This window comes from Diachasma alloeum, unplaced genomic scaffold (assembly GCF_001412515.2).
Source record: "Diachasma alloeum isolate Michigan unplaced genomic scaffold, Dall2.0 Dall_scaffold_00181, whole genome shotgun sequence".
NCBI lineage: Eukaryota > Metazoa > Arthropoda > Insecta > Hymenoptera > Braconidae > Diachasma > Diachasma alloeum.
Window position 1 is genome coordinate 499,564 of NW_021680347.1, and position 13,540 is coordinate 513,103.

The following is a 13,540-nucleotide window of genomic DNA, read 5'->3' on the forward strand; positions in this document are numbered from 1 at the left end:
CCCCCCCCCCCACCGGGGGCTTCGCCCCCTGGACCCCCTTTTCTCGTGGGGGGCTTCGCCCCCCACACCCCCCACTCTCTTCCCCCCCCTCCACCCCCAGACTTCACGCACTTATCATATTCGGTAGTATACGCAACACGTGCGGACAGCAGGCGGTATCACTCGGGCGGCTGCGCCGCCCTCGTGAGTAACCGCCTGCTTTCCGCACTAGTTGCGTAATGTACTATTTTTTTTCATCAAAAAGATCTACAACATTCTTCAGTTTTCTAGAAATTTTTCGCAGTTGCCAAATTCGAGAGAATTATTCGCTTTCCTAGAAAATAAGTTTACAACACATCCCTTATTTTTCAATAATTACTGATATTTATCGGGCTACTTTGAAAAGGGAAAATGCTGATTAAAGATTCAAAATTATTGAATGATTTTTCTCTTATCATTCGTTTTACAATTCTCTGTTTTTTTATTTCTCTATATCATTGATTTTTCTAATGTATTCCCGCCCGTATAAAAAGTAATGCATTTCACTATTTCGTTCTAACATTGAGTAATAATGAATTTTCTATAATTTGAATGAAGAAAGGAAAACTCCTCACAAGTATATGAGGTGAAAGATCAGCGCGCTCGCCCGATCCAGTATTATAAAAGACAAAGGAAAGGGATTTGGATGATCCTGGGGTTATGGAGTATTTTATCTCACGGTATTTAAAGACAGTTTGCAAACTTGATGCTCAACTGTGGAGCGGAAGTGCGACCCGCTGAGACAGTAGAATATAATACTCGAGGTTCAGAAACCTGAGGGTGCAAGAGAAGTGCGCGAATAAACAATAGAATTAATTATTTTCCGTTTTTCCCTTCAATTAGCCACTTTTTCGTCTTCCTCGACTATTTCGCGAAATCGAGTAAACGTTGATTGTGAAAAAGAAAAGTTATGGCATGAGAAGTGATTAATTTTGACGATTGTATACGAAACTTTTTTCGATTGTTCTTATTGGCAGTAAAAAAAAACTCGGAGAAAATTTTACGAGCATTTTGAATGAGACAGAGGAGGACTTAAATTTAATCGTTTGCTTTATCGGCGTTGCATCCCGGGCATGGAACATTGGGGCGACTAAATTGCTAGCATAACCATGGTTGAATTACGAGAATAATAATTCAAGGTACAAACCAGCATTTGTATTGAGATGCTCCACTACCCATACCCCATTGCATTCTTCCACCTGCAAACCTTCACCTCCTTCCTTATTCGTTTATTGTTTGTACGATCTTTGTTTATGTGTTTATCACCGCCTTTGAGATGTTTTCATTAAACGAATAGAATACGTACGACCAGTCGTTTGGTTTTATCCCTCGGGCGAGGAATGAGCCCCGCTTTAATTAATTAAAATGAACTCCACAGATGAGCCATATACTAGCTCGAAATATATTAAACAAAGATGATATCCTGAAATTCACGAATAAAACACAAAGAACGAGTACATGAAGTAATGAAGACCAACACTCATTGATACGATCTGATTTCACGGATGTATTTCAATCTGACAACGACAAAGGAGGCGAAGTAGACAAATGACTAGACTTACACAAAGGGAAGAATTCATTTTCAACGGCAATTTACAGTACAAATTGGTAAAAGAACCATTGAGAATGGGCGAGAGGATATCAAGAAATGACAAGAATACCTCTCTACGTTGATGGAATTAAATTATAATAATACCTCGGCGGTTTCATTCTAAAAATTATTTTAAAAAAATTCCATTCACGGACAAAAATGGCAATGGTAATATCACCACGCAGTAAAATCGTCACACTGTCACTGCTCATTGCAATCACCACATTCGTTGCTCTAATAATAACTGGTGTCATTGGATTTTGGCATAATACCGAGGATCCAGTTAAACCTCCCAGTGTTGGTGGTGTGAGAACGGTCAGCAGTAAGCTACAGCAATTCACTGGTTATACGGCCACTAAACACGTGAGTATTTGCACTTGAAAAATTCATTGTACACAACATGATATTTGTCTTTTGTGAAGCTAATGACATTAACGAGCCTTTCATCTGGTCAAATGTGCGATAGTTAAATGTATTTGATCGGCTTGTGGACATCACTCGGGGGAGTTATGTCTAATTAGTAAATATTCGTTTCACTGTTTAATAACATGATTAAGATTATTACGATAATTTGATCGTCTCATAGAGGAAAATTTCTTTGTCATTATTGAACAACTTCATCCAGCCAATTTACGATCATAAATGGGTGTTTTCGCCAAGTATTGGTATGGTTTTGTACCTTCAAAAATTTAAATGGCTTTCTTATCATTCAACGGGCCTAAAAATTTTGTTTTCAAATTTTATTACGCCCACAACGTTAATTTTTGAGTTTTGTGAGTTTTTGACAAATTTTTACGTTTCAGCGCTAGTCAATTTTTTTTAGGGTTTTCAATAAGTATTTCCGACGGTAATTTTGCGTTTTTTCAATTGAGCATAGTGCCAATTAGCTTACATCGTGCGTGGTGTCCACGCATTTTTTAATTTTTTTACTCAACGTGACTATTTTTACGGAACATATTTAAAAAATTGACTGGGACTCGGATTCGTTCTATTCATAAAATTTTTTTTTCAAATTTCGTTCTTAAAATTTTTTCCCAATTTTTAATTTTTTAATTTTTTTATTTAAAAATTCATTATTTATCGATTATTTATGGACCATAAATGATGAATTTGCGAATGAAAAAATTTAAAAAATGAGAAATTGAGAAAAATTCAGGGCATGAATTTTGCTGTATGAATCAATTCAATTCAAGCACGATTATGGTATTCAGTCGCAGGTTAAAATTGAGAAATAGTATATTTCGTATTACGAACAATATTTTTCATCACAATGTGGCGGAAATTGGACTTTTAGGCACGCAGAGCGTGCCGAAAAGTTCACTTTTCGTCACAGCATGATGAAAAAAAAGTTTCAATCATTTGTTTTTTGTGCCTACAATTTGTCATTTTCCACCTCAAGGGGTGCAATCGGTGGTAGGCAGCTAGCCTATTACTTAAGATAATTTTTGGTTATTTTCATTTAGTTTCATGGCAACCTTGAATGCAATTTTTCAATAAAAATAAATGAAGTTCCAATATAAATATGGCTGTAACCCGCAAAAATGTCGAATACAGTATTTTTATCAATCGGAATTCAGATAGTTACCCCCTGTGATAATAAATTATAGAAAATTTTTCTCAAGTTTTTCTGCTCATCATCAGGATGAATTTTGCAATAAAATCTGCGAGGTTTCTCCCTCTCGTTCCTATACAAAAATGCATCAATTCAAAGGTGCAGCAAACACATAGATAATTATTTGATGACTTTATGGCAAACTGGAGTTTTACGTGACCTACATTATCATAAAATATTCAAAATATTGAAACAGTTTCATTTAGTGGCTATTGTTGTATTATTTTGCCTGCATTTTCTCGATGAATATTATTCAGCCACGAGTATTACTATTTCATCGAAGAATACGTTATGTGATTCTCTTGATACTCCACATTAAATCTCATTTACTCTCATAATACATGTCTGAAAATGGAGATAAAATGAAAATTGTAAATTAGTCTGTGTTGAAAATGATCACGAATCTCGAAAAAATGATTGATATAATCCACCGAGTGCAGTGCGTAGCTATGTGGTCTAATTACCCCCAGCCGAGTTCATTCAACTGCGGCTAAAATGCTGAAAATCGCGTTGAATTTGGAAATACCACTCCAATGATTTAGCAACTAGCTTCGGCTGCTAAACTCCCACCGTTTTATTCGAGTTATCAGCTCAGTTTCAGGCGATGGTCGTCGAGCGGAGAGTGTCGGAGATATTCAGCTGTAAAGTGCTAGTCGATAATAGGATATTCACAGACTCAATGCACATACAAGATAGTTATGTGCTTCGAAGTCGTACGAGACCATTCCAACCACTCTAAAACGTGGTACACCACGGGAAACCTAACTCAACTCAGTTTACGTCGTCACCTTTCGGGGGAAGTTCGACTGCTCATATCCTCAGTGATGTTCTACACCCGTTCATCTAAAACCCTCGACTTGTCACTAGTGACCTAATTCGTCTCTAATTCTCCCACACCGTTCGATTATTTCACCTCGTATTTTGCATCAAAAATATTGGCCCAATTGTGCAGAATCAATTTCACGTTTCATCACGTTTTGGGTATGACAAAAAAGAAGCTTACAGAAATCCGGGTTATGTTTTTCCTGCAATATTATACAGCTCGATATGGCAGTTCATCCTTTTTGTGTTATTGTATACGGATATAAAACTGAATACCCAAAAATTGATATTTCCTTTTTTTTTTCTTGTTTATTATAGTTTTTACCTTTTTTCCCCTCTCGTAATTTTAGTGGGCGGAAATACCTGCGTCGATTATACCCACACAACGTGTTACCCCCAAATTGAAAGTTTATTTCCATAATGCTTTTATCGCCTGTACACGCAGAGTAAAAGCATTACGGTCACCCAGTGAAATCGCGGTTCTCTCTCACTCCATCTCCCCTCCATGAGTATCCGTAATATAGTGCCTACCCTCTTTCACCAGTTCACATCTCTCGCAGTTTTTCCCGTTCTTTTCCAATCTCATACCTTCGATGGTAACGCAAAGTATCTGATATCGGTGAAGTATTGGGAAAAATAGACAGCCAGAAAAAAGGAGGGAATGAGGTAAACTCTCGCAGGATATTCGAAAATGATTAAAACGACTTTTGAATCGGAATTAATATTTATGGAGGTTCATGTAGCCCGAAGCTTCTATCAGCAGCTTTCAATATGGCTCGTTTTTCAAGTCCTCTTGTTTGTTTACTTTGAAGGGAAAGGGTTTTTGCTCTTGTCAATATTGAAAGTTATCAGAGTTAAGCTTTATGTAATGGAATCATCGTTTTATTCCGGCCATTCAATTACATGGAAACTACCCAACTTTGGGCTATTACAGGATTTATTATCAAATAAAACCGAAGTTGAAACAGTATAAAAAATGTAATAAAAGCGTTGACCTCGTAGTTCAGACAAAACTGCAGTGTCGAAATTTTGGTTGTAATTCCAAACGGTGGCATTCAAATATTATGTCACACACTTGAGGGGGGAGGGCTACGCAGTTTGTGACGCTTCGTGACAAAAGTCAATTTCGTGACTTAGGTTGTGATGTCACACTATATTTTTTCTCATTTTTAAATAGTAGTAATACCACTAGTGCTTCAAAATTATCGGATATTTTCCGATAGCTTCGTTGCCTAGGAACGTTTGTGTCAAATTTTGCAGAAAAATTTAACACAAAATTTTAAACCTGCAAAATTTGACACAATCGTTCCTAGGCAGGGAGCTTGAAGAAAATATCCCATTAATTTTGAAGCACGAGTGGTATTTGACGGATTATTTTTCCACTCGGATTTCAGCCAAGCAGAGTGCAGTGAACAGCATCCGGATACATTTACACAGCCATACATTTACAACCCACTTTCTTGTTTATCTGTCACACAGAATATTAAACGTGAAATGCGTTGAAAGATGAGAAACATTTGAAAAGCTACTAGTGAATTTCCGTCGGAAATTTTTTAGAAATTTCCGAAATAAAACTGTTTAACAGCCTCAAATACTGCGCTCTGATTGGCTGAAATTCGAGTGAGAAAAATAATCAACAGAATCCCAGCCAAGCGTCGGCCTAGAATTGGCATGCTAAGTCTTGGCGACCCATTCACGAGCAAATATCGGCTTTGGATGTCTTGGTGGCCAAGAATGGCCCAGCGTTATCATTTCGGTGCTCAACCAGCCTTGGATGCCTGTGTTGGCCCGTGACTGGCCAAGGTTGGGTCGCCCTTAGACCAAGCTTGGGCCATTTTTTAATTCCTACCTGGGTTCTAATGACGCAATATACTATTTCGTCACAATGTCCGTAAACGGCGGTTTTACGGCGGTTTGACGGATAGTGTGATGAAAAATAACACAGCAAAACAAATGTCTGAATTTCACACGCCTTTTGTAGATATTTTTCAGCACTAAAAAACGTTTGAACAAAATGAAAATTTGTCTGAATTTCAAACATAAATTAAGATGTTGGGCACCTGTAAAAAAAACCTGTAAAAAAAATTCAAATTATGAGGTGTTCATATAAATTCAACGTGTAGTGAAGCACTTATTTTTAAAGTATCAAGTTTGACCAGCACTTAGCATTACCCAGGGTTCGCGATGGGGACGCAGCTGGTATGAACCCCACAAAGGGCAAATGTTTAGGCACCTGTTGAAATTCAGACAAATTTTCATTTTACTCAGACGTTTTTTAGTATCTGAAAAATGTCTACGAAAGCTGTGTGGAATACAGACAGTCGTTTTTGCTGTGAAATTACGAAATATTCAAAGAACATCGCATAAAGATTCAATTGTTCATCTACTCCATTGCCTTCTTGTTCTTATTCTTATTTTTTAATTTCAACGATATGACGAAACTAAGATATTTGACATAGCAGCTTGTGTCTGAGCTCATATTTAAATGGCCCCTTGAATGAACTTGGTCAGTGAATTTCAACGGGATTCAGTAGGATGTTGGGTTAAATAGGCATATCAGAGGTGCATTTAGATCTTAATGTCTCGCAAACTAATCAAGGGGATGATTGCTCTGCACCATTAGGAAGGTTATTTGTAAATACACTCTCCCACTGCCGAGAACAGCGTGTTTGCTTCCTCTGTGGAAGCAATATTGGGGCTTGAAATTACTCTCAAACTAGATAGAAAATGATAGAGTGTGACATTTTGCTAATTATTTTAACTTTCTCATGTTGTCATTGCAATCTATTGTCAAAATGTAGCCTCAAAGACAATGTGCCGTCTATGGAGAATAAAAGCAAAGAAAATGCTCGTAATTTTCAAATGATGCACCTTGAGATTATCAGGGGTTGGTGAGAATATTTCAAAAATTTACTATGCACACGGACGAAAAAATTTAATAGAAAAACCTATCGAATTCGCTAGAAAATTCTATTTCATTTCTATTAAACTGTTCTATTAGTTTTTGGCCGATTCTCTTGAAATGTTCAATAGAAAATATTCAGTAGAAAAAATCATTAGAATTCAATTTTTCTACATAACTTATTCTATTGAGATATTTTCTATAGAATTTCGTCGACTCGAATTTTCTAAGTTTTTTCGTTTGATTTTCTTGATGAGGAGAAAAGAAAAATAGAATGCAAAAAACTTAGAAAATTTGAGTCGAGCAAATTCTATAGAAAATATATGAAAAGAAAGAGTTATCCTATCGTAAAAATGAGAAAGGAAATCGATCTCGAAATATCGCGAAAATCTCGAATAAGCGTAAGCGTAAGACTGAAACCGAAGCGCCACTACGTGAGGAAAAGAGAGGGCGCGTACGTAGCACGCGCAGCCGATCTCGTATAGAAAAATCGAATTCAGTTGACTTTTTCTGGTGAATGTTTTCTATTGAACATGTCAATAGAATCAGCCAAAAACTAATAGAAAGTTTAATAGAAATTCAATAGAATTTTCCAATAAATTCGATAGGTTTTTCTATTAAATTTGTTCGTGCGTGCAGGAATATATTTTTTTGGAACATCACCATAAGTTACGTGAACAGATAGCCCGTATGAATATAACTTCATTTTAGAATGGTTTTAAGGATATCCAAGTACTTTGGCTATTTTTTCGCCAGTTAAATGCTTTCATTTGAACTCCATTTGAGTTTAAGTATCCAGCCATTTTACGAAGATTTTATTACTTAAACTTTGCAGGTCTGAAGAATGAAAGTCACGCAAGTCTGCAGGTTTGAATCTGGATATTGAACCGTTAAAAAACATCCTAAAAATCGGACAAAACACTAGAAAGTTAACTTTTAGGGAAATATTCATGAAATAATTTGAAAATTGCATTTTTTGAAAATTACGAGCATTTTCTATAAATAATTGATCAACAATCGATTTTCCATCATAAATATCATTTGTTCGGAATCGTAACAAATTTATTGATATTCAGAATTTTACAAAAAATCTATTTCATGCCAAAAAAATAGGGTCTCCGAAAGTTTAAACAATTTCAATTATTTTTTTATAAATAAAGAATGTTTAAAAAAATTATAATTCCGTGCAAAATGTAATTTGAATAACGCTGAATATTCATGATTTTTTTTCAAATTTTTCTTACGCAAGTCAATTGACAAATTTAATAATTAAAAATGGTTGAATCTACACTGAGAGAAAAATATGATTCTTCTGACTATATTCCATCACCATCGAATTAGATTCAAAAAGTCCTCAACAATTTTTCATGGGTTACGGTAATTATGGCCGGAGAAGTAATTACTACAATGGAATGTAGTCAGTGCAACTTTTTATAGTTCTACTCACGATAGATTTGTCGTGGTTACTTTTGAACTTTGGTTAGTTTAACTGCATTTTGATTTGCAAAAATTACGCTTGTGAAGTTGCTATAATGTTATGTGCCGCATACAAAAAAAATCGTATCGTTCACGAACACTGCCTCAACTATATTCTTATTGTAAATCGAACTTCAGATTTTTCTCTCAGTGTATAGTGTGGTCTGTACCAAACTATGAAAGATACTTGAAAATCTTTAACCGCATGGAGATGACTAGAATTACTAATTATCGTTGAACTTTCCATTCCAAGCATCTTATTTTTCTCTCCACCACTAAATCATTCAAAGTATTATTCTCCCTCCAAACTTTGATGAATAGCAACACGAGAATTGGAATTGAATGATGTGTATAATATCAATAATGTTGATACAACACCACGTTGCCGCACAATGAACAAACATTAAACGTGTTTGTATCCGATGAGAGATAGAATCCGGTGTTTCCATTGATCATAATTGGCGATTAATCGTGGATTTTGCCCAAATTTCTCTCCCCACGAACATATGCATGTACTTTCGCACAAAATTCCTGACACAAGCGCCCGCATATTTCTGGGCACCAAAACTTCCGAGCAATTTTGCCATTGAACGTCTACTTAAAAGAGTCAATCGACAATGATTTTCATTCTTCAGACAATAACGAATAATTTTCAGAATAACTCATAACTCATTCGGAATAGAAACAGATGACATTTGCCACATTTAAGGATCGATAAACGTCATAGTCATCCATTGAACCAAACTTGAACGAGTTATTTCGAGAACCATTCATTCTCGTCTTGAGGATTTTCTGATTTGCTTCAATCCGCGAAGTCTCTGCTGCATCCATGAAAACAAAAGGATTATGGCAAAGATTTCTTCGTCAATAATAGCATACTTCTAACCTAGGGAGGGAAAATAAAGGTCCCTCAGCCGCCAGTGCAATTACCAGCCAAGCCGAAGGCGAAGTTGGTAAGCACGCGGCTGAGGGTCTCTTATTTTACTTCCCGTGGTTAGAACGCGATTTTCCGTCTCGGCGTAGGCGCAAAGTCAGAGTTCCCTCCCGCGAAGCGGGAGGGAAATGTAACTTTGCGCCCGCCGGAACGGAAAATCTATTTTTACCTCCAGAGGAGGGGTATATGTCTTTGGTAAGAGCTAATGAGGCATTCGAATATTAAAACGTCACGCGATTAGGGGGGGACGAAGTCTGTAATTTGTGACGCTTTGTGACAAGAGCGGCGGAGGTGGTTTGTACGGGATAATTGACACGAGAGTCGAATTAATTTTATGTTGACTCTTCCCTGGGGTTGTAAGGCCCAAGTATACTCCTTGGTGCGTCAATCTTTGCTCCGGGACGGCTGCCAACGACGAATGACCCGAAAGCAACAGAATAAAAAGTCTAAGGACCGGGATTGCAATAATTAACCACAAGTCACTTAAACTCACTGTATAATTGACAAAATAAAATGTTAATAAAGTATTTCATCAAACTCGAATTTACAACAATAACTATTGAAAATGTTTTATTAAATAATAATTCTGCGCAAAATGGAATTTGAATTATGCTGAATATTCATGATTTTTTTCAATTTTTTCTCACGCAATTTAATTGACAAATTTGATGATTGACAATGGTTAGATATACAGTGTGGTCTGTACCAAACTGTAAAAGATACCTGGATATCCTTAACGCGCCCGGGGCGCAGTGTAGAATGAATTCGGTAAAGTTGCGGCCTGAACAACACAGCGGCTAAGTCATTCAATCACTCAATTAACAACGCTTTCATCGCCAATTTTTCATTTTCAATTCTTTAAATTTCTCTCTCATTGAAGTTTGCTAATCAAGAAATTAATGTAGAAACAGTCACCGAACCTAATAATGGACTAAATGTCTGAGGACGATTCCGGAGGATTTCAAAAATATAGTAAAGGGTTTTTCGTACAGGAAAGGGAGGAGGTGAGCAAGCGAAGAAAAGCAGGCGAAGAATGCTGACGTCTATTGAATTTAAAGCGAATCCGTTTTCTGAGGCGGTGAGCCGCGGGCAAGGCACGTTTGCCGGCCACTCTGGAACAATGGATTGACCTCCAGGCACGAATAGCTTCCGGTTTTGCTTGCGCACTACACCATCATCCTCACCACCCCTCTCACCCATTATTCACGGGGATTTTACCAAATGCTTTTACGTATCAGTATTCAACTTTCACATTGTGTACACGATTTGTTCAACCTGAACAGGTATGTAACAGCAGTTCAAAGATCGAGATCATATACTGATCTCAATCTAAACGAGATCCAATCAAATTCGGTCCTCTTTTTCGCTTTCGATATGCGTTCATGCAAATTCTCATAAAATTTGTGGACCTTTGTACAATATTAGAACCAAGGGGCTGGTCACTTAGGAAATCACTGGATCACTCAATTGGAATTCAAGGAAAAAATCACGAGTGCGAAGCACGAGAGATTTTTCCTGAAAAACTTGACGAGTTCGTTTGTACGTAGAAAGTTGAGGAAAATACCCGATTAAGTTTCCATCCAAATTTCGGCCAAGAGAATTTCACTATGAGACAAAATTCATCTGTCAGTTTCACCGAGGGGCTCACTCGACCAGGAAATCTTTTGTTTTCCATATAGGTAACAACATGGAAAGTTACCAGTGGAATTATCAAAAATTATCAGTTGAATATCGTGTTGACTATATAAAATAACAGTCGAATAGTGGAATTTTATTGGCTGAAATTTGGATGGGAAAAATTCCCGTCTGAATTTTCCGTGTGACATACCGGAAATTTCAATAAGGAAAATTTTGCGAAATTTAGAAAATTCATGTCATTTTGTTTATGAATATTGATATTCCATCGAAAATTCAATCAAGTTATGAAATTTCCGTCTCACTCCTACTGACAACTCATAAATTTCCTCGAATTCTACTTAAACTTGAAATGCAATAACCATTTTTCTCCTAAATTGGGTTCAATGTCACTCTTATGAAAATTACTACTATATTGTCCATGAAATTTTAAGAAATTTCACGCAGAGTAATAACTTCTGGAAATCATCAGAAATCAGTAGAAATTATACATAAATCAGGTGATTTCAGAAATAATGATAAATCATTGATGAATCTAAAACACAAATTTTTTATTCGAAATCGCTCATACGATCACGTCTGACGCGCATGACCTTCTTATGTACATGTCATTTGATTCTTACTATCGCATCCATAAGGCGCTTCTAAACGCTTTGGTTCCCCGAATCTTACCCATGTGACCCTCTTGACCGCATTGCACATTTCTTCGAGTATTTCGCTCTGAAGATTCTAGCCATATGACGCTTGTGAATCTTCTAACTCTTCACTGAGAGAAAAATCTGATGTTCGATTTACAATAACAAAATAGTTGAGGCATTTTGGTGAACGACACGATTTTTTTTTTTGTATGCGGCACATAACATTATAGTAACTTCACAAGCGTAATTTTTGCAAATTAAAATTCAGTTAAACTAACCAAAGTTCAAAAGTAACCACGACAAATCTATCGTGAGTAGAACTATAAAATAGTTGCACTGACTACATTCCATTGTAGTAATTACTTCTCCGGCCATAGTTACCGTAACCCATGAAAAATTGTTGAGGACTTTTTGACTATAATCCGATGGTGATGGAATATATTCAGAAGAATCATATTTTTCTCTCAGTGTAATATTTTCTAGCAAATTAAAAAAAATTTCTAACAGTGTATACCTACATCAAAACTCAATGACTGAGAATTGAGGGTATTATGGTGGCATCAGGGAGAAATTGCAAATAGCAGAGAATTGAATGGAAATTTTTTAATACATTATTGTCCTTTACGAACCGTGTGCCAAATTTCAGAAAATCCATGCACACAATAACAATGGAAATAATTTCTAAAGTCCTACTTATACACGCGGTTGAATAGGGCATCGATAATTTGAGTGTTTTCCCTACGTTATCCCTTGAGGAATAAAGTGGGAAAGATGCTAAACTTACAAATGCTTCTTCAAGGTTCTCTTACTCCTCTAGGCCATTTTACGGTTCACAGCAATTTCTACCACTCCAACAATTAATTAAAACGACAAATCGTTCTGATCCTTCTACTTGAGGGAAGCAGTGATCAAGCGATTTGCATATACTATAAGAAGTTCATAATATACCCAGACCATTGGACCATTCTCTGAGTCGTTTCCCTATGAGATTCATAAAATAGATTAAATAGGGTAAATTACACACGGAGAAAAATTTTTGGTAAAAATTATCCTTCCAAAAGGATAAACGTGTATTATTGAAATTTTTCGTCTGATTTATATCCGGAAATTCGACAAAAATTGATGTTAAATAATAAAATTTATCATATGTAAAATAAATTTTACCCTTCCGTATGGTAATTTTCGCCGAAGAAACCAAAAATTGTCTATACATTTGTCAAAATGTATATAGACAAAGACAAATAATATCTATGTAAATGATAAAAATTATAGTTATCCTGGTAATTATTATAAAATTCATGGAATAATTTTTATTAACCCAATTCTATTAAATTATACCCATCGTGCGCATCAAAAACTAACCAGATGCGCATTACCGGAGCAAACGATAGTATGCCTTTTGAGACTGAGACTGTCCCAAAAATTTCCATGTTCTTTTAGAGCGAGATGATCTCTTCAAAGTGAAGTCCTGTCTGGGTCTCGTGCGCAGCCCTAGGAAAATTCAGAAAAAAATTGAAAATTCATGTCATTTTGTTTCTGAATATTCATGTTCCACTGAAAATTTAATCATATTGTGAAATTTCCGTCTCACTCCCCCCGAAAACTCATGAATTCCCGTGAATTCTACCTAAAACTTGAAATTTCATAACAATTTTTTTCTTAAATTCGATCCAATGTCCCTCTCATGAGATTTACTATAATATCTTCCATGAAATTTCTAAAAATTTCTAACAGTGCAATTAACGTTTCCCAGATCAAGTAGGATTCCTGACATTATTCCAGTCGAGCTCGACTTGGCACTGTTTTCTATAGAACAACCCTTTCCAATACACATAAACCGCGTTGATGCGTTCCCCTTGACCTGGAACCTGCAATCTGTCATTCCCCCCATTTTTCTCACGGCTGCAGCCGA

General features: G+C 36.3%; 1 protein-coding gene across 2 annotated transcripts in view; it reads left to right on the plus strand.

The window, feature by feature from the left end:
• Positions 1-1,914: 1,914 nt before the first annotated feature.
• LOC107045974 (collagen alpha-1(XXIII) chain) overlaps positions 1,915-13,540 on the plus strand; it is a 113,556-nt gene continuing 101,930 nt past the window's right edge. For both annotated transcript variants that reach the window (XM_015268418.1, XM_015268429.1), the window contains exon 1: positions 1,915-1,972. The gene's annotated coding sequence lies outside the window, so the exon portion shown is untranslated. The remainder of the gene's footprint in view (positions 1,973-13,540) is intronic.